The sequence below is a fragment of the Oryctolagus cuniculus genome, chromosome 1 (assembly GCF_051225735.1).
Source record: "Oryctolagus cuniculus isolate XC-2025 breed Fujian yellow rabbit chromosome 1, ASM5122573v1, whole genome shotgun sequence".
Classification (NCBI taxonomy): domain Eukaryota; kingdom Metazoa; phylum Chordata; class Mammalia; order Lagomorpha; family Leporidae; genus Oryctolagus; species Oryctolagus cuniculus.
Window position 1 is genome coordinate 66,236,108 of NC_142867.1, and position 21,426 is coordinate 66,257,533.

Sequence of the window (21,426 nt, forward strand, 5' to 3'; positions counted from 1 at the left end):
TTTAAAGATTTTAAATTGACTTTCTCTTCATTTGAAAAGCTGAGAGAGAGAGAGAGAGAGAGAGAGATATCTTACTTTTGGTGGTTGAATAATATTCCACTGTAGGTGTATAACACATTTGGTTTCTCTTTTTTGCCTATTGGTAGATACATGGGTTGTTTCCATCTTTTTGCTATTGTGAATAATGCTGTTATGAACATGGGTGTTTATTTTTGAGTCTCAACTTGGAATTTGAGGGGTATACATTCTAAAGTGGAATTACTGTATTATATGGTAGTTTTATGTTTAATGTTTTGAGGAATTGATATGCTATTTTCCACAGCAACTACACTGTTTTGTGTTCCTGCAGCAATGCAAAGGGTTCCAACTTCTTTACACCTTTAATTTTTTTATGTTTAATTTTTTTTTTGACAGGCAGAGTTAGTCAGTGAGAGAGACAGAGACAGAGAGAAAGGTCTTCCTTCCATTGGTTTACCCCCCAAATGGCCGCTACAGCCAGGGTCAGGTGCCAGGTGCTTCCTCCTGGTCTCCCATGCGGGTACAGGGCCCAAGCACTTGGGCCATCCTCCACTGCCTTCGTGGGCCACAGCAGAGAGCTGGACTGGAAGAGGAGCAACCGGGACAGAATCTGGTGCCCCAACCAGGACTAGAACCTGGGGTACTGGTGCCACAGGCAGAGGATTAGCCTAGTGAGCCATGGCGCCGATCTAATTTTTTATATTAACCATCTTACAGGTTAGGAAATGATATCTCATTATAATTTTGATATGTGTTTCCCTAATGATTAATGATGTTGGATGTTTCATATGTTATTGGAAGTATATATTCCTTTTGAGAAGTGTCTCTTTAAGTCCTATGCTCATGTTTTCATTCAGTTGTTTGCATTTTGTTGTTGTTTGTTTTTGAGATTTAAAAGTTCTTCATATATTTTGGACATTAATCATTTCTCAAATATTTTATTTTTAAATATTTTCTCCCATCCCATGGATTGCCTTTTTGCCCAGATGATGGTGTACTTTAATGCAACAAAGCTGTAAACTTTGATGAAGTCCAATTTGTCTCTTTTTTATTTTGTTGCCTATACTTTTGTTGTCATATTCAAGAAATTATTGCCAAGTCTAATTTGAAAATGTTTATTATTTAGTTTTTATGTTAAGTCTTTGAAAGTGCTTAATCTTAGTTCATTTAATGAGCATTTATTGAGAAGTAACTAAATGATGGATCTCGATTCAAGTGCTGAGGATACAATGATGAACACAACTTTGTGTCAGGCATGTTGTAGATGAGAGTCAGAAAAACGAAATGAGCTGCTTAGGGTCATATATCTGATAATTGGGAAAGCCATGACTCTACCCTAGGTCTTTTGATCCAAATCTGGTCTCCTGTGTTTTGTCCTTCCTTAGTTTACACACCTCCTAAAATTCCTGAATGCCAGGGGCGAAGACCATACTCTCAATTAGACTCTCCAGGCCCTTTATTGAGGCCAGTCCACATTTCTAGTGCTGTCTTCCCTGAGTCTGCTTTATGTACACCTTACTTGAGCCAATGGTCAACTCTTAGTCTAATGCCCCATGTTCTTCACTTCTCTTTCACTTTATGGTCTCAAACCCACTCCCTCTCAGCAGTCCAGCTGAAAATCCACTTCTTCCAGGAAAATTTGCTTGCTTTCCAGCCCTTGCATATTTCTTCCTTCCCTTCCCATGGATTCCAGGGCCTCCGCATTATACTTATTCTTATCTCTTTAGATTTTTTTTCTAACATCTGAATCAGCACCAGATTTGTAGCCACTGAAAAGTGATGTTGGAGCCAGTTTCTGCTATTTTGTCTTTTCACTTCTCGCAGTCCCAAATTCCTCCTCTGAAAAATGGGGACAGCAATGCCCACATGGCTAGTTTGGATGAGACTTAGTTACCTGAAGTCCCTGATTCAGTGCATGGCATGTGCTGTCTTCCATAGATTATTGGTTCCTCTCCTCTCCAGTTTCCAAACCTGCAACAGCTCTCCTCATCCAGGTTGTGGGTGTGTCCCCTACACTCTCAGCTGATAAGGGACACATAACAAGGCTAGGGCCAACTGGAATCCTGAGCTCCTGCTGCCCAGCCTTGGCTGAATTCTGTCCCCCAGGGGGCAGGTTGTTTACTTCAGGGATGTTTACTTCAGGTTGTTTACTTAGGGATGTTTACTTCAAGGAAAAGTTTGCTCACACAGTGCTTTCCTGTCCTAAGTCAGTAGCTGCTCCTGTGCTCTTTGGGGGGACCTCCCCACTGCCTGGAATGCAGGGCAGAGATCCATGCCTCTCTCCCAGTGGTGCCTGGATGGTATGTGGATGGACTGAAGATGAGGTTGCAGAATCATAGGCCTATAGATCTCAATCCTCTCAGTACAGATAGGGATTTGAGGGCCTAAGATCACAGAAGTGAGGTCCACAGGGAGTTCCCCATGCTGGCTCAGCTGCCCAGTCTCCTGCAGAAGAAATCCCAGGTGAGTGGATTCTGGTCCCCTTCTCAAAGTCACCAGCTCAGACCTAGGCTGACAAAGGCTCTATGACTGGGGATCTGTCACTGACTTACAGTGTGATGTGGGCTGATCATTTCCTCCTGGGCTTCACTCATAAAACGGGGAGGATAATTTCTCCCTTGATCATCTTACAGCCATGTGGTAAAAGATCAGATAAATCACTGCTTGTATGTCTGAAGAATCCTTCAGCAAATGTGAGCTCGCTTAACCCCCAATCCTCACCTGTTTTAACTGCATCTTCGTGTCGCCCAGAGGTCTGTCAGCTGTCTCTTCCAGTCTACATGGCACTGTTGACTATTTGAAATTGTCTTCGCTCTGCTCGAATCCTTCACCTTTCTTTCTTCCTTTCCTCTCCTCTAATTTCTTCTCTTCTTTTCCCACTAACTTCTCTTCTTCCTCCTGCCTCTCCTCAGTGCCTTCTCTCTGTTCTTCTTCCTTTATCACTCTTCTTTCTCCTGTTCTCCCCTTCTCCTTCCTCCTCCCCCCTTCCTCTTTCTGATCAAGATTGCCATATTTATTTTGAGTTTTCTGTATATCCACGTTAATTTCCTCACAAACGCACACACGCAACTTGGCTTGGATGTTGATTGGAATTTCATTATCCAATTATATCAATTTGGTAAAAAAAATCAACATTTTTTACAACATTGAGTCTTCTAGTACACATATGCATAAGTTTCAAAAAAATTTTGCACCAAAATAAACTTTTTAAATTCTATTTTTCTATGCACTGTTTGAAGTAGCCTGTACATCATCATGGTGTATCTTTTTATTTATTTAGGTCTTGTTTAATTTCTCTCAATAATGTTTTATAGTGTCTTTGTAGAGGTTTTATACCCAAAATGAATTGAAATGGAATATTAACTAAACATTGGCTTCTTTAATATCTCTAAGAGAAGTGATAGTTACAAGGACTATGGAAGTAGGATTTTGTGTGTTTGTGTGTGTGTGTGTGAGAGAGAGAGAGGGAGAGAGAGATCTCAGTCTGCCTATTTCTGCTCATCTGTCATGGGAGAGATGCTTCTGGAAAATCACAGCTAAGATGGTAGTGGAAGTGGTTTTAGATCATCTAACACCAACAAGGCAGGGAATGAGAATGAGAAGTGTCCGTAGTAGCATGTAAGGAGGTCCTCAGGTACTACAGATTTTTTTTTTATTCTTCTCAGGTTGATTTTTAAGAGTATGAGAACCACAAAGTAGTACAACTTGGAAAATCTTTTTTTTAAAGATTTATTTTATTTATTTGAAAGAGTTACAGAGAGAGGTAGAGACACAGAGAGAGAGGTCTTCATCCGCTTGTTCACTCCCCAGATGGCCACAATGGCCGGAGCTGTGCCAATCCAAAGCCAGGAGCCAGGAGCTTCTTCTGGGTCTGCCATGTGGGTGTAGGGGCCCAAGCACTTGGCCCATCTTCTACTGCTTTCCCAGGCCACAGCAGAGAGCTGGACTGGAAGAGGAGAAGCCGGGACTAGAACTGGCACCCAAATGGGATGCCAGCGCTTCAGGCCAGGGCATTAACCTGCTGCACCACAGCGCCAGCCCCTTGGCAAATCTTTTATTTGTTGTGTTTTTTTTTTAAATAAATATCTATTTATTTATTTGTAAGACAGAGTTACAGAGAGGCAGAGACTGAGACAGAGCAGAGAGAGAGAGAAAGGTCTTCCATGCAGATGCAGGGGCCCAAGGACTTGGGCCATCTTCCAGTGCTTTCCCAGGCCATAGCAGAGAGCTGGATCGGAAGTGGAGCAGCCGGAACTTGAACCAGTACCCATATGAGATGTCATCACTGCGGGTGGTATCTTTACCCTCCACACCACAGTGCCGACCCCTTGGCAGATCTTTTTTACTAAAGTCAAGACCCTGATATGAAGGACTGAGGTCCCAGACCTGGGGTGGAGATATTTAGGTGGTTTCATGTGAGAATATTGAATCCATGTAGTTCTATAAGAGTGGCCCATTTTCCCTTGCTGGAGGATGGAAATGTTCTGTTTATTGACGTCTATAGGGAAGACTGAGGTTGAAATCTTGTAAGATGATATATTCCCTTGGGCTGGCGCTGCGGCTCACTTGGCTGATCCTCCGCCTGTGGCGCCGGCACCCGGAGTTCTAGTCCCGGTTGGGGCACCGGATTCTGTCCCGGTTGCTCCTTTTCCAGTCCAGCTCTCTGCTGTGGCCCGGGAAGGCAGTGGAGGATGGCCCAAGTGCTTGGGCCCTGTACCTGCATGGGAGACCAGGAGGAAGCATCTGGCTCCTGGCTCCAGATCGGTGCACCACATTGGCCGCAGTGCGCTGGCCATAGCGGCCATTTGGGGGGTGAACCAACGGAAAAGGAAGACCTTTCTCTCTGTCTCTCTCTATCTAACTCTGCCTATCAAAAAAAAAAAAAAAAAAGATATATTCCCACCTGAAGACCTACCCCTAATTCCCCTTCTGGCTGCTTTGCCAATAGTCATGATCAGGTGTCAGTGTGGATACAAAGTTGCTACTTGGATAATATATGTTTGGATAATATAGACACATTTCCAAGAGTGGATCTTAATGCTACTAGACTAGTGGAGGGTTCATCAGTTTGGGAGAACTTTCTATGACCTGGGATTTACTGGACTTAGCATTCTTTCTAAATGACTCCTGGAAGTCCAGGGTAATGATGACCCATTTTTAATGAGGTAGAGATGACACATCCACTGTTCCAGACTGCTGGAGAAGAGACTCAAAAGGCTCAGACAACTGGACAAGCCAGTATGGACTGAAGAATCCAAAAGATGACTATTTCCTGAGATGGCCCAGAAGCCACTCTTTTTAAGATAAAGAGAAAGATATTAGTGAAGGGGGTCCTTGTGTCATTGAAAAGCTCCCTGAGAATGACCTTCTGTATATCATGGTTGACAGCAGCTATTGTAGAACTAGTTCCCTAATGTTATTTAGGATGATAGGATTCTGGAATCAGGCAGGCAGCAGCACTATTAGAGGCGTGCTTAATAGAATTACTGTATCAGGCAGCACAGCAGGAATTTTATATAACTAGATATATTTGATTTTCCTACATATTTACCCCTTTCACCAATACTTATTTTTGCCTGCACCTATGGGCTTCCATCTGAATTTAGTTTCCTCTTGCCTGCAATACCCTTTGGTGTAGGTATACTCTTTGTCAGAAAATTGTTTTATCTATTTTTTAGAGAGGATTTTTATCAAATATAGAATTTTTGGTTGACAAACATTTTCTTTCATAGTTTTGAAAACAAAACATTTTTCTGTTCCATGGTTTCTGTTGAAAAATCTGCAGTCAGTGTGTAAAGGTTGCTCAGTGAGAATTTGTCTTTTTTTTTCCTCCAGCTATTTTAAGAGGTTTTGTTGGTCTATGGTTTCTAGCAACTTTACTGAGATATTCCTGATCATGGCTTATAAGATCACTTGAATATGTGGATTGATATCTTTAGTTACTTTTGAAAAATTGTTACTCATGAGCTCTTCAAATCTTGCTTTTCCTTACTGCCTTGTTCTGCAGCTGTCAGGGCTCCATGTTAGACCTTTGTTCTTCATTCCATGTAGTTCTTAGACCCTCCTCTATGTGTGTCACGCTTTTGTTGATTACTTCTGGGTATTCTATTTTGACATAGGTTCCAATTCACTTATTTTACTTCAGCAATTACTTTGTTCTTAGGGGCCGGCATGTGGTACAGCAGTTAAGAATGTAGGGGACCCCCACATTCTATATGTAGTGCCTGGTTGAGTCTCCACCACTCTGCTTCAGATCCAGCTTCCTGCTGTTGAGCACACTGAAAGGCAGCAGATGACAGTTTAATGCTTGTGTCCCTGTCACCCATGTGGGAGACCAGGATTGAGTTCTGGGTTCCTAACTTTGGCCTGGCCCAGCCCTAATTGCTTTAGGCATTTGGGAAATGAACCCGTGGAGGGAAGCTCTCCCTGTGTCTCTGTTTTTGTGTTTGCCTTTCTGTCTTTCAAATAAGGTGAAATCAATTATTGTGTTTTTCAATTTTAGAGTTACTATTTGGTTTGTCATCGTAGTTTCCTGTTGAAACTCTCCATATCTCAGTGTATATGTCTAAGATATTCTCCCTCTGAATTGTAGATGCTGTTTTCAGTGTGATTTTCCAATTTGTTAGTTGTATCTGTGCTATTGCGAATTTCACAGATTGAATTATTTTAGTTATTAGGTTTTTTTTACCTTTGATGGTTCTACTTGTATTTTTTTTCTGATTCTTTGTGTCACATATTAATGTGATCTTTCTTCATCATTGTAAGTATATTTAATAATCTAACTTTAGTTCTAGGACTTTTTCACTATTTATGCTATTGTTGAAATTATATTGAAATCTGTATATTGTTGGAATCTGGTATATTGTTTTTCTTTAAGAATAGTGTTTCTCAAACATCCTATTATTTTAGCCTACTGATTAATTTTCTTCTGGAGGCATTGGTTTAGTACTATCAGGCACTGCATATAAAGGAAGGTCAGATCCAAACTGTGTTGGTATTAATTAGCTGAGGATGTGGAAAGCAGATGAACCTCCAGGTGGGAGAAAGCCATAATCAATCACTCCTTTGCCCACAGCAGAACTCCCCAGGAGGTTAATCCTCCCCCGTTGCCAGACAGGGAGAAGCAGCATTAGGACCAGACTGTAATTAAACTGTAATTACCCAGTTCTAGGATTTTGGTGGGGAGGGAGCAAATGCCTGTACTCTGCTTTCCACACCTCTGTTTCTCAGGAGTACTTCTGTGTCACTGGAATTTGGCTCCTGAAGTCACCTGGAGTCGAGCTCTGAGCTGCTCCTGGTATAGAGGTGGCCATTGCTTGTCCTAAGACAGTGGAGGGGACGTAGAAGTCAAAGCAGAGCTCCAGTAGCACCCCTCTTACTTTGTCCTCTGACAGCCCTTCAGGTTTGCCTCCTGCCCACAGCCAGTACTATACCCCTGTGGCGCACCCATCCCAGACAGGCTGCTGTCACCTCAGGAACCTTCTCAGCATCTGGGGACTCCCCTCTGTGGCTCCATTAGCTTGACAGGGCAAGAGGTTTTTGTCAGTTTTGCTAGTTCAGTGACTGGGGCAGAACTTCTCTATTTATTGATTTTGGGTAATACACAAAGACGTCCCATAAAAGTATAAATAGTTAAATTTTGTTCTTTTTAAAGATTTTTTATTTGTTTATTTGACAGGTAGAGTTACAGACAGTAAGAGAGAAAGACAGAGAGAAAGGTCTTCTATCCAATGGTTCACTCCCCAAATGGCTGCAACAGCCAGAGCTATGCCAATCTGAAGCCAGGAGCCAGGTGCCTCTTCATGGTCTCCCATGCGGATGCAGGGGCCCAAGCACTTGGGCCATGTTCCACTGCTTTCCTGGGCCACAGTAGAGAGCTGGACTGGAAGAGGAGCAACTGGGACTAGAACCCAGAGCCCATATTGGATGCCGGCACCACAGGCAGAGGATTAACCTAGTGTGTCACGGCGCTGGCCCCAAATTTTGTTTTATATAAATGTAATAGCAAAGAAAGGAACTGAGGTGGAACTGAAGAAACCTATGAATTTTAAAGAAAAGTATTTTCAGTTTGAGATATTCACTTCTTTTTTTTTTTATTTTTTATTTTTGACAGGCAGAGTGGACAGTGAGAGAGAGAGACAGAGAGAAAGATCTTCCTTTTGCCGTTGGTTCACCCTCCAATGGCTGCTGCGGCTGGCGCGCTGCAGCCGGCGCATCGCGCTGATCTGAAGCCAGGAGCCAGGTGCTTTTCCTGGTCTCCCATGTGGGTGCAGGGCCCAAGCACTTGGGCCATCCTCCACTGCCTTCCTGGGCCACAGCAGAGAGCTGGCCTGGAAGAGGAGCAACCGGGACAGAATCCGGCGCCCCAACCGGGACTAGAACCCAGTGTGCCGGCGCCGCAAGGCGGAGGATTCGCCTATTGAGCCATGGCGCCGGCCTGAGATATTCACTTCTAGAAGAAGCATAAGAAAAAAAAGTTATGAAAAACATTAAGAGATTAGAATCATTGTTTCTAAATTTCTCATTTAAGTTTTGTACACTTGTTCTTAATATTCTTAGAATTCTTAATTTTCTTAGCAAAAATATTAGTTATATCATTAATTTTACTTTGTCAAAGTTTAGAACATTAGTTTCTATTCATGCTGATATAATTTCCAAATTCTCTGGTCTCAGTTCCATACTCAAGTGGGTTATTTAGTGCTCATAATTGTCCTTCTCAATTCTGTAATTCTTTATTTTGACTAATCTGTAAATTGTCTGAATTTCTTTATAAAGCAGGTTTTTAATGACGAGCTCCAGATGCTGTGCTTCCCGAGTTCCTTCATGTTTGGGAATATTTGCCGGTTACCATCAGACTCAAATGACTTCAGAGCCATCACGTTGTGACACTGAATGATGCTGGGAAGACTTTTCTTCTTAAGTGCTTGAAATATTCTTTCCTTATCCTTGAAGGCTGATAACTTAAGGTATGTATATGTACTGATCTTCCTGCACCAATTTTTCTTGAAATAAGCTGTACCCTTTAATGCTGCAGGATTAGTTCTTTATTTCATGGAACTTTCCTGCTATTTATCTTTGAATACTCTTCCCATTGTATTCACTGGGATCTTGACTTCAAGGACACCAAACAGCCTTGTGATAAACATTTTTCTTCCATATTTATTATCTTCCCCCCAATTAGGTATTGGGAAGAGGAGTGAGAGTCTCATTTTTTAACCTGGAAGTCAGCAGTAAATTAATCTAAGAAACACCTTTATTAAATGAAGAGTTGGAAAACCAATCAATCCACATCCACTGACGACCGACTATCCACCCACAATTTATTCAGTCACAAGATTTAGCCCTTGTTCTGTGTCACACTGTGCCGAGCCCAAGGACCGAAATGACTCACACCTGGTCTCCACCGCCAGGCCTTGCAGGATGAGGAGAGGACACAGGCACTGGCAGGCTGGAGAGAAGCAGGTAGTCTAGAAGGATAACAGGAGCCATAGGCAAGTAACAAAGTTGATACAGTCCTAAAGTGCCCAAAATATGTAGGAGGAATACAAGATTATCATTTGGAAATAAAAGGAGGAGTTAGTATCTTCAGGATACTAGGAGCTTGGGGTGGTGGATGGCTGATTGGGAGAAGGCAGCGGGATGGTGGCTGTGAATGAGGTGATGGTACTGATTGTGTGACAATGAGACGGAACTGGAGGTCTGGGTCTACTGAGCCCCTTCCCTCACGCTCCCTGCACATCCCTCGTGGGGGAATTTCTTCCTCACCAGCTTTTCTTCCATCTGCTCCTTGTTCTGGTAGCCTTGCCCTTGCAGCTGGTCCTGATTTTGCCTCCTGGTCCATGAATGCAGGCCATCCTGGAAGCACCTTTCTTATCCTTCCCTATGGGAAAATGTCTAAAGTGCATGTGTGAGGGAGAAAGAAACAAAATCACTTTTTTTTTTTACTCCACGTCTTAAGGATAGCACCAGATGGAAGGTTCTGGGTAAAAAGTCAGAAAAAGTACAAAGGCCTTGAAGAGTAGAGCCCTACAGCTAGCCTGGTCCTGTGATCCTGCCCTGGATGGTACTCAGCCAGACCCATCATGTCTCCGGCAATACAGGAGCTAGTCTGTAGGGAAGATATGACTGGACTGGTGTGAACCCTAGGAAAGAGGCAGGGTCAGAAGAGGGCTCTGCTATACATGAGTCAAAACACTTTTGGCTGCAGATGACAGAAGCTGAGCTCAGACTGTTTCAGTCAGAGTCTTGGGTAAATAGCAGGAAACAACTCCTGTTGACTGAGTCAGCAAAAAGTTTTACTAAAGGACATTAGATAGCTCACAAAATTTCTTTGAGACAAGAGAATCTAGCTCTCATGCCTGGACAGTATCTGCAAGAGAGGCTGGAAAGTCAATGATGGCTTGTTTAGAGCGAGGAGAAGACGGGAAACTCCTTCCACATGGGAAGGTTCTGGGCAGCCGGCATAATGACGGAGGTCCTGCACAGCAGCTTGAGGAAGTGGGGCATTTAAAGGCTCACTTGACCAGGAAATGCAGGGGGATAGTTTGGCTTCTGATACGGCTGATGCCTCCTCCACATTCCTCTCCTAAAGATCTTTCCCCAAGATAGGTATCATTCTCAGACAAGTCCTTTCCGCAGTCACTTTGTAACTTCCATGAGTCCTCAGTGCTGGCCCCTTCCTCCATACAAAAATATTAACAAGGATGCTTGATAATACACCTAAGAGTGTGGTGCACTCTAGGCTCTGTGCCTACCCTGCCTCATGAATAAGGCATCTCTGGCCCTTTCCACCTGATGGAGAAGTTGGTCAGTACCTAATGTTGACAACTAGAGCTTGTATCTCTTCACAGTCTCACGGAAGGAGAGTGATCAGTGCTCTCTCCCACATTGTATTTACGGTTGTGTGAAAAGCCCCTCTGCTCACTTGTTGGGGAAGGCTCTGTTCAAAATAGGTAACTTTCTAGTTACCCTGGGTCCTGTGCCTGCTCTCGAGGTAGAGAGGGAGGTGTTGTCTGGTTGACAACTCCACTGGAAGCATATGGAGAAGAGGAATTGCTGTTCCTAAAAAGAAGAGATGCTAGGCACATAGAAGAGATACTAGCTGTCCACTGCAGAATGGCCATGATGGTATTGCAGGTGGAGAAAAGGCTCAGTGTCATGTGTGATCTGGTCTTACCAGGAAGTGACTGAGCCAGTTGGCAGCCATGACCTTTACCTAGATTTGCCTCTGAGCTCCGACTGGGAAAGTGCAAAGCATTTGCTGGCAGGTGGGCTGGAAAGTGGATGTATTTGTTTGGGTACCACCAGTAATTAGCTATAAACTCATGGAACTAAAGACACTAGATTTTAAGACTCTTGGGATATTTTTTGAAGAATTTGGAGGCATTGAAAGTTACATTCTAAAGATCTTAGAGCTTTATTTTCAAATAATGAAAATGAAGGAATTTTAGATTTTACTTGTTTGCTTTGCAAATCTTTTCTAAATTGTAAAATGTTAAAATCTTAAACCATTGTCACCAAATTGGAGAACAAGGAAGTCTTATACTCTAAGAATGACTTAAGATAAGAGGATATTGGAATATTTGAACTCATCCTCAGAATCTTGCCTTGGGAATCCTGAGTCTTCAGAATCAGAGAAGCTTGGGCTCAATCCCCTGGTCCCTGACCCTAGGACCTCTGAGCTGTTAGGAACTTAGCGAGTTTTAAAATGAGGCACTGAGGCAGGCAGTGATGCAGAGCCCCAGGGGTAAGTTTCAGTTTCATCCTATCCTGGGCCTGCCCTGCCCATTGCCTCCTACTATCCCCCAGAGCCTAGAACATGTATCTGCCATGCCCTTAGCCCATGCCACCCCATCTCCTTGGAGCTTTTTCTCCTCTTTGGGAACTAGGATGCCCATGACACATGAATAGGATCCAAAACTGGGCAGGTGAGTCAGAAGGAGAAAGCAACAGGCCCCTTCTGAGCCTTGTGGAGGCAAGGAAGGCTTCTCTGAATATTGGAGAAGAGGAATTGCTGTTCCTAAAAAGAAGAAATGGGAATGGAGGGGATCCCAGTACAGGAGGAGGTCCCCAATAAGAGAAAAATCAATATCGATGAACTCCCAAAAGGCTCTTGTAGCATGCCATGAGAGCAGCTGCTGGCTTTGTGCAGGGCCTGATAGTCGGTATCACCCTAGTACTTCCTTCATATTGTTTGAGTCTTGATAGCCACCTCTGTCTAATGAGACTATTATGCTAGTTGAGGGATAGGGAAATTCTCTGAAACTAGAGATTATCCATGACAACCTACTGCGAATAAAAGGTAACAAAATAATATCTAGTCCTTAATTTTTCTGGTGGTCATTATTTTAAGCAGATTTCTACATAATTATATCTTTGCAATTATGTATACTATATATGTTTATATTTATGACAGCTTTAGAGAATACAATTTGAAATGGGACAAAATATAACAAAAGTAAACAGAGAAGGGCAACAGATATTTTTAGGTATGTAAATAAGAGTGTAAAAGATGAGAACAAGGCTCTGAGTTCTTGTCAGCTGTTGCTGTGGATTTGTTCTGAGAGGAGGAGCACGGTGTGGGCAAGAGGTGTGGAGTCACCACACAGACCCCAGGAGTCGGGTGAAAGCAGGCAGAGGCAAGCAGCCCGCAGACTCATTTATTTCAGTTGGTACAGCAGCTTAAATAGCCAAGGCAGCCAATTTGGTCAAGGGGCACAGTTTCTGCCCTAACCAATCACAGCCTGTTGCCAGGCAGGCTCCCTTGCCATGTGGTTTTCAAAGCCATCCAATCACAGCCTGTTGCCAGGCAGGCTCCATTGCCAGGTGGGTTTTGAAGCCATTTCTGTAACTGATGCTGGCTTGCCAGCGGCCATCTTGGCATGGCCTTCTCATTCCACCACAGTCAGCCACCATGCTGTGGGTTGGATGCTGTTTGTCTCCTCAAAAATTCATGTGTTGGGAGCTTGGTTCTCAGGCTGGTGGTATTGGGAGAGAATGAAACCTTTGAGAGATGGAGCCTTGTGGGAGGTTTTCAGGTATTTTTCATGAGGCTGGTTAGTTCTCATGAATGGCTTGTTATAAAAGCCTGCACCTGGCCCTACCCACTCTCTCTCTGGCTTCCTACTTGGTGATTTGATCACTTACTCCCAGACATGCTTCCCACTGTACTATTGCCTTTGACCATGAAGTGTCCAAATCAAAGGCAGGCCCTCACCAGAGCCTGTGCCATGTCATTTGGACTTTCAGCATCCACAACTGTGAGCTAAATTAAGCCTTTATAAAGTTAGACTGACTCAGGTGTTTTGCTATAGTAATGGAAAAGCTGGCTGCTTCACAAAGCAAAAAATCTGGGTGGGTACAAAGCATTTCATTACCCTGCAGAAGAAACAATAGTTTCCTTTTAGATAAAACTCTTACTCCACTGCATTTGAGAACAAAGTTACAGTGGTGTGAATAATATTAAGAACTAAATACTAAAGTTTAAAAAATTTACTTGAAAGGCAATTATATATATAACTCTATCTATATATGGAGAGAGAGAGAGGGAAATCTTCATCCACTGGTTCACTCCCCAAATGGCCGCAACAGCTAGGGCTGGGTCCAGCCAAAGCCAGGAGCCAGGAGTTTCTTCCAGGTCTCTTACATGAGTGGTAGGGGTCCAAGCACTTCTTCTGTGCTGTTTTCTGCTATTTTCCCAGGCACAGTAGCATGGAGCTGGATCAGAAGTGGAGCAGCTAATACTCCAACCAGTGCCCATATGGGCTGTCAGCATCAGGCAGAGGCTTAACCCACTATGCCACAACCCCAACCTTTAATGCTAAATGTTTACTGTGTGTTTTCTGGTGTTAGGAATACAAATCCTTGGGCCCCACCCAAGGTTTACCAGATCAAAAAATCAGGATGGATCCCAGAAACCTGTGTTTCAACAACCCTTTATTAGGATGTTGATGCCACTGAGTCTGACAACCAATGGTAGAAGATTGGAGAATGCAGGTGGGAATTCTGCATCACCATGAATCACTCTTCAGATCCCTTTGGGCTTCTAGAGGAAGACTGACCTTTGACTTTGTTTTCTGTTAACTGAGTGAGAATCTTCCAACTATTCATCATTAAAAGGGAGGGCACTTAATGAACAGAGGCAGCTTAATGGAAATGAGGTGGACCTCAGCCAGCAGACCTGAGCTGTAGCTCCAGATTTTCTTTAATTTACCCCAAATCCTTAGGCAATGCATCCTTTCTCTCTCTTTGGATGTGAGTGTATCCATCTATGCAACGTAGGTACTGATGAGATGATTGTTCAAAGTGAGTGGGAACTAACATTGAATAACACTATATGTCGAAGAATAAATTATTTATCCAGCCAGTACTATTTTTTAAGCCGCCCTGAGAGACACTGTGGATACAGAGATGAAAAGACAGACCCAGTTCCTATCTTTAGATGGCTTCATTCTTCTAATGAAGAATACATCCAAGTGATGACAGATAGTTACAGTTCAGTGTGATAAGAACTAGATGGGGACTCTATTCTGGCTAGAAAATTATTTTCTAGCATAACAAATAGAAAAAGTTTAAATGTTTTTCACAATGGTACCATAAATAATGAAGTTTATTCTCCCAAAAATACTACCGTATTTGTTGAAAAAATTGAAAACTTGAATGAAAGAATATGAAATCAAATAAGTGGTAAGGGTAGCATAATACAACTCTACCAAAATTATTTCTCAAGTTTTAAAGGAGCTTTCAAACTATTCCTAAAATTTAAATAGAAAAATAAGAACAAGTAAATAGCTGAGTCAACTTTGAAAAATGTGAAAGGATTGAAGAGGCTTCCTGTATCAGATAGGAAAGAAGATATATTTGAAAGCTATAATAATAAAATAGCAAGGTTCTGGCATAGCAATAGATATTAATAATAGAACAAAATAGATAGCTCAGAAGTAGACAAGGTATATAAGAATTAGATATTGATAAAAAATGGCACTATAAAATAATGAGGAAGGGCAGACTTTTAAAAGATGGATTTGAGAAAAATGGCTTCTGATATGAAGGGGAGGAAAAGAGGAAATCCTGCCTATCCCTTAACCTGAGAAGAACTGTATATGGATCCAAGATATAAATGTAGAAAATAGCTTAGGAAGCTAATGAAAGAAAATGTTATGAAATACCTTGATCATTGTAAACCCTGGGAAAAGCTGAATGTTGCAGATGAATCCTTAGTAGCAAGATATGCCCAACATTCAAAATGGAACCAGGTAGCCATTTGCTCTGTTGATCTTTGTCTCTCACCCCCTTAGAAAAAAAAAAAAACAAGAAAACAAAAAAAAAAATCTCCCCAGAACTCTACTTTTGTGGCCCTTGGCTAGGTATATTTCTTCAACTTTGAGACAGCCTTTGAAAAAGTCCTATTTCTCCATCTGGACCTGATCAGTGGACTGTATGTAGCCTGCGGTCAGCCAATCAAACTGAAAAACTCACAACACCTTATTTGCATAAACTGATCAGAACACAACAGATTGAATCCTTCATTTGCATAAGGGAACCTCGATGAGAACCTGGGTGGGAAATTCCTCTACAATGGACAATTCCTTTCTTTGGCTCAAAAGCTGTATTTTCTGTTTCTGCCCCCGTTTGCAAACCGTGTGATTAGTAAAGATCCTTTTTATCAGAAAGTTTGCTTCTTGCAGATTTTCGTTGACATTTCTTGGTGTCAGAAGTGGGATGAGTGACCCCCAGCCCTTTCTTTGACAGCACTGAGGATGAACATATCATTCCCAACACGAGCCCCTTGAGCTTGGTTGTCTCCCTGGAGATGCCCGGAAGAGTCAGGTAAGTCCTCTTGCATCCCAAACGTCTCATGCTTTATTGACACTTAGAGGGACCTAATAAGGAGTTGTCTGTGTGTGAGCTCCATAAATTCAGAGCAATTTCTTTAAGAGAAGGTGCATACCAGTAAAGGAAGCAGAGAACTTTTGTTCTAAGGTTTCTGGGACTAATCAGCCACCTTCAGGCATCCAGATAGCTCTATGTCTAAGAATTAGGGCTCAGAGACTCTTAAATGGCTATCCCTGTGGACTAAGATCACCAGAGATGACCTAAAACTGTGCGGGCCAACCTGGGGCTCTCTTGAGGTCCCCAAACTCGTCAGCATGAAGAGGTTTCCATACCTTTCAGAGTCAGTGGGAAGCCTATTTAATTGGTATTTTGAACTCTGCAAAAGAAATCCAAAACCTCTGTTGCATCCTTAAGGGAAAATAAAATGAAATGAATGCCTGGCAAAGTTAGAAAAGGAAAATGCTGATGCTTGCAGTTGTGCCTTAAAACTCTCAGTGTGTGGTGTTCCTTTGGCAGATGTGGTCAACACTGTTTCCACTTGTTCCTCACCTGTGCTGTCCTGCAGCTTCCTCTTCTACCTCACCCTCCCTTCTGCTTCCTCCGTACTCTTAGCTCTCTGGACATTCCTGCTCCTATCATCACTACTGACTTCCTGGTCCTTTCTCTATACCCCCCTTTAAAATGAGCATATGCTGTGCTGGCTTCAGCAGCACATATACTAAAATGGGCATATACTTCAGCTTCTTCTTGGACAAATCTTATCACATCTTTAAAACGTATTTTAAAAACTCATCATATATTCCTTTCACAGTAAATTTATTTTTGGCTCAGAAGAAAAAAATTAATTGAAGTTATTTGTTCTGAATTACTTGTATGACTTGAATTTGTGGTACCCACTTATAATCCTTTATTCTCTGTGAAGGCTTTTGATGTTGTATTTTATCTCACCAGCTGTTTTTGACTTTCTGTCTCCAAGGGGGACCAGTGAGTTTCTGGGCCTTTGTGTGTAGACATCCAGTCAGAAGGTTGGGATTCTGAAATTTTGTAGACAGAAAATGTGAGTTACAACCCCATTTGCAGTTAGTGAATTGTTCTCTTTATAAATCTTTTTTAAAAGATTTATTTTATTTTTATTTGAAAGAGTTACAGGGTCCAGCGCGGTGGCATAATGGTAAAGCCGCTGCCTTCAGTGCCGGCATCCTGTATGGGCACCAGTTCAAGTCCCGGCTCCTCCACTTCCGATCCAGCTCTCTGCTTTGGCCTGGGAAAACAGTAGAAAATGGCCCAAGTCCTTGGGCCCCTGCACCTTCATGGGAAGACCTGGAGGAAGCTCCTGGCTCCTGGCTTCGGATCCGTGCAGCTCTGGCCTTTGCAGCCAATTGGGGAGTGAACCAGCGGATGGAAGACCTCTCTCTCTGCCTCTCCCTGTCTTTCTTTGTAACTCTGACTTTCAAATAAATAAAATAAATATTAAAAAATAAATAAGAGTTATGGAGGGAGGTAGAAAGAAAGAGAGTGTGTGTGAACTTCCATCCACTGGTTTACTCCCAGGAGCATTAGCAGGGAGCTGGATTGGAAGTAGAGCAGCCAGGACTCTAACCGGTGCCCACATGGGATGCCAGTGCAGGGGTTCTTGTTTTCGTGCAAGAAAGAATTCAGGCGTGAGACAGAGAATAGTGGAAAGCAAAATAGCAAGGTTTATTAGGGTAGGGACATCTGTAAGAATGGTTGGGCACCTCTCCAGACAGACCCTGAGAGAGAGTGCCCAGTCGCTCAGACTAGGGGAGAGCGAGGTTACATGGTTGAGTGGAGAGAATACACCTGGGCAGGCCAGGCTGGCAGCTCAGCAAAGAGGCAGATGGCTGAGCGCACAGTTCAGTTGAGGCCGGGGTTTTTTAAGGGGATGGGCCTTGCCTTCCCACCTCTTCTCCTCCTGGAACAAAGGACTTTTTGGATATATATATGAAAAATTCCTTTCTGAGTTTTCCCCCTGAAGTTATCAGACAGATGCCTGGCTGGCATCACCCCCACCAGGGAGGAAGGATGGTTATCCGGTAGAAGGGGCAGGGCGTTTGAAGTGCAGATACTGGGCTGCACCTGGAAGGTTATTGGGATGACTTTGAGATGCGGATGCTGGACCTAGATGTCAGCTCCTTAGGCCTTTGTCACACACACATAAGCTCATTTCTGACTTCCTACCTAACAGTGCTGCAGACTGGGACTTTAACCCAATGTTCCATAGCACCAGCCCCAAATTGTTCTCTTTAAGCTAGCATTGGGAATGGCTTGGATTTTTATAGAAAAACATTTTTGTTCCCTGTATAGAAACTTTGGTTAAAAGCCAAAAATAAGGGAGGGGGAGGTGCCTTGTCTGTTCTAGTCTCATGTGTAAATATTCGTTAGTTCAAGCCATTTGGTTAGGTGTGCCTTTGATTTAAAGCTTGGTTTTATATTTAGAGCATGATAATAACCTTTTGTTTGCTTCACTTTCTCTCTGAAGCTAAAATGGAATTGTATGCTCCGAAAGAAAGAAAACATTTGTTAAGATGTTCCAAAGACAAACCACTCTGAATCCAAACAGAAAGCTTTTGGTTTCTATCTTTGCTAAAAATCCCCTTGACACAGAGGAATAAGTGAAAGATAATCTAAAGAGATGTTATTCAGGTTGCAACCCAGTTAATAAGGAAATTAAGACTTTTTCTTACAAGTTGAGTCATTGATAGGCAAGTATTATATGGGGAGACCTTGCCACACATGCCTCCCCTCCCCAACTAGACTTGTTCCAAGTTCTTGATGCCATTCTTGAAACAAAAGAAGGAAGAAATGTAGATAGAGGTGAACAAGAGAGCAAGATTTCTTTAAAGGGATAGTACACTCAAGAAACAAGTGCAGACAAGCTCTGGATAAAATGAGCTGCCATTTATAAGTTTTGGGCAGGGTTTGGAGTGGGGTTCGAGGATCACTTATTTCCATGTCCACCCTCCCTTTTGTTTTTGAAATCTGTGTCATGGCATCTGGTGCATGTTGGGAGAGGGTATGCTGACGGTCCATCATGGGGATTGAGTGTGTCAAACCTGCAGCCATGCTGGAGATTTCTAGCAGGTGCCAGCTGTTAAGCAGTAAAACCTCAGCAGCTGCGGTTTGCATGGAAGGGGACAGGGTTTTGTGGTGCCAGCTGCAGTCACGGGTGTTGCTGGAAATCCTCAGTTCCTCACTACCTCCCGGCCTACATCAGTATATTTCCCAAAACTCTTTCTTGGTGAAAATTTAACAGTAATTCCCTTGGTCATTAAGATGTAAATACCAGTCACACCTGAGAAATGATGACTTTTATTATTTATTTATTTAAAAGGCAGAGAGACAAGAAATGGAGACAGAATGAGAGAGATCTTTTGTTTGCTGGTTCACTCCCTGAGCACTCAACAATTGAGGCTGAGCCAGGCCTAAACCAGGAGCCTGGAACTCAGTTCGGGTTCTTACCAAGGGCAGTGCTTGCACCAGCCTAGTTAAGTTTCTTCCCCTACCCTAACATTGTGTCCCTCTGAGAACAGGAGAGAGAGAGAGAGAGATTTATTTATTTACTTGATAGGCAGAGTTAAGACAGAGAGGTAGAGACAGAGAGAAAGGTCTTCCATCCACTGGTTCATTCCCCAAATGGCTACAATGGCTAGAGCTGGGCGAATCCAAGGCCAGAAACCAAGAGCTTCTTCCCGGTCTCCCACATGGGTACAGGAGGGGCCCAAGCACTTAGTCAATCTTCTACTGCTTTTCCAGGCCATCAGCAGGTAGCTGGATTGGAAGTGGAGCAGCTGGGACTTGAACTGGCACCCATATGGGATGCTGGAACTCCAGGTGGTTGCTTTACCTACTATGCAACAGCACTGACCTAAGAACAAGATATCATAAAGGCAAAAGTTCCCCAGGCCAACTGGTTTGAATTGGTGTGATTCAAGATGGCTGCCAACATGACCTCAAGCTGTGACAACTAAAAATCATCATGACAGCCATCAGAAGAGGCCATAAAAGGACAAAAGAAGGTGACTCTCCAATTCTGAGAATTCTACCACCTGTTTTGCAGAAAATCTATGACTATCCCTTCCACTGATTACCATATTCCTCCCCCTCATGTCTGTTCCCTAGAAGTCTGACTCTTCAGCCTCCAGCGGATGGAGAAGATGAACTGTGAGCAAGACTCCTCAGTCTTCATTCTTTGGCCACTGAATAAAGCCTGGGCTGTTGATGCTCAGCTTCAGCTTCACTATTGGTTTCTGGACACAAACACACAAAGAATTCAGTGTTGGGATGCCTCACCCCTGAAAAGGCAGTAACAGGGTCTCTCACAGGGGTGACAGTGTCCCATTATCTGCTGTATCCCAGGGAGTACCTTAGCAGAAACCTGAAACTGGAAGTAGAGTCTGAACTCAAACCTGCACTCTGATACGAAATGCAGGCATCTCAGGAGATATCTTAATTGCATGCCAAAGCTCCACTTCCTATTGCTTTTGAAATGCAAACTCCAGGGGGAGTAATTCATGGAAAATAAAAAGCATTTGTTGGCTGTGGCAGATAAAATCTGACAATGAGTATTTAAAATAATTTTTTGAAGAGCTCTGTGGTCAGTCTTGCACTAATGAAGCCAATATTCAGGCTATATGTGTGTTTTGGAGGCCTCTTGTTTTTCTCTCTTGGGTCCAACTGTCTTCATTAATAAATCAGTAAATTTTTGTACCTCTCTCATAACTCAAATTTTTAAATGAAAACTTTAAGATCTTTGTTTTTATTTGTACTTTTTATATGTAAATGTGTACATATGTGGTATGTTTGCATGTATGTGTTTGTACATTGTCTGCATGGTACTAATTGGCTTAGAGCATACTCATAAACTAGATAACTAACTTAAATTTTTTTCAAGTTCACATGACTTTAGCAATCTTTGGTAAATAAAAATATTATTGGTGTAATTCAAATAGAATTGTCTATCACCATTGCATATACACAGAATACAATTTTTTTTTTTTTTGACAGGCAGAGTGGACAGTGAGAGAGAGAGAGACAGAGAGAAAGGTCTTCCTTTGCCGTTGGTTCACCCTCCAATGGCCGCCGCGGCCGGCGCACCACGCTGATCCGATGGCAGGAGCCAGGTGCTTCTCCTGGTCTCCCATGGGGTGCAGGGCCCAAGCACTTGGGCCATCCTCCACTGCACTCCCTGGCCACAGCAGAGAGCTGGCCTGGAAGAGGGGCAACCGGGACAGAATCCCGTGCCCTGACCGGGACTAGAACCCGGTGTGCCGGCGCCACAAGGCAGAAGATTAGCCTGTTGAGCCGTGGCGCTGGCCTTTCTTTCTTTCTTTTAAGATTTATTATTCAAAAGTCAGAGTTACACAGAGAGAGAAAGAGAGGCAGAGAGAGAGAGAGAATTCTTTCATTCACTGGTTCACTCCCCAGTTGGCTGCAACGGCCGGGGCTGGGCTGATCCAAAGCCAGGAGCCAGGAGCTTCCTTTGGGTCTCCCATGTGGGTGCAGGGACCTAAGGACTTGGGCCATCTTCTGCTGCTTTCCCAGGCCATAGAAGAG

The 21,426-nt window shown here is 43.1% G+C and overlaps 1 long non-coding RNA gene across 2 annotated transcripts in view; it reads left to right on the forward strand.

Annotated features, from left to right (window-relative positions):
- LOC138849965 (uncharacterized) overlaps positions 1 to 20,592 on the forward strand; it is a 33,058-nt gene extending 12,466 nt beyond the window's left edge. For both annotated transcript variants that reach the window (XR_016232578.1, XR_016232579.1), the window contains exons 2-4: positions 8,797 to 8,984; positions 15,705 to 15,846; positions 19,627 to 20,592. This is a non-coding gene — a long non-coding RNA (uncharacterized LOC138849965). The remainder of the gene's footprint in view (positions 1 to 8,796; positions 8,985 to 15,704; positions 15,847 to 19,626) is intronic.
- Positions 20,593 to 21,426: the final 834 nt, after the last annotated feature.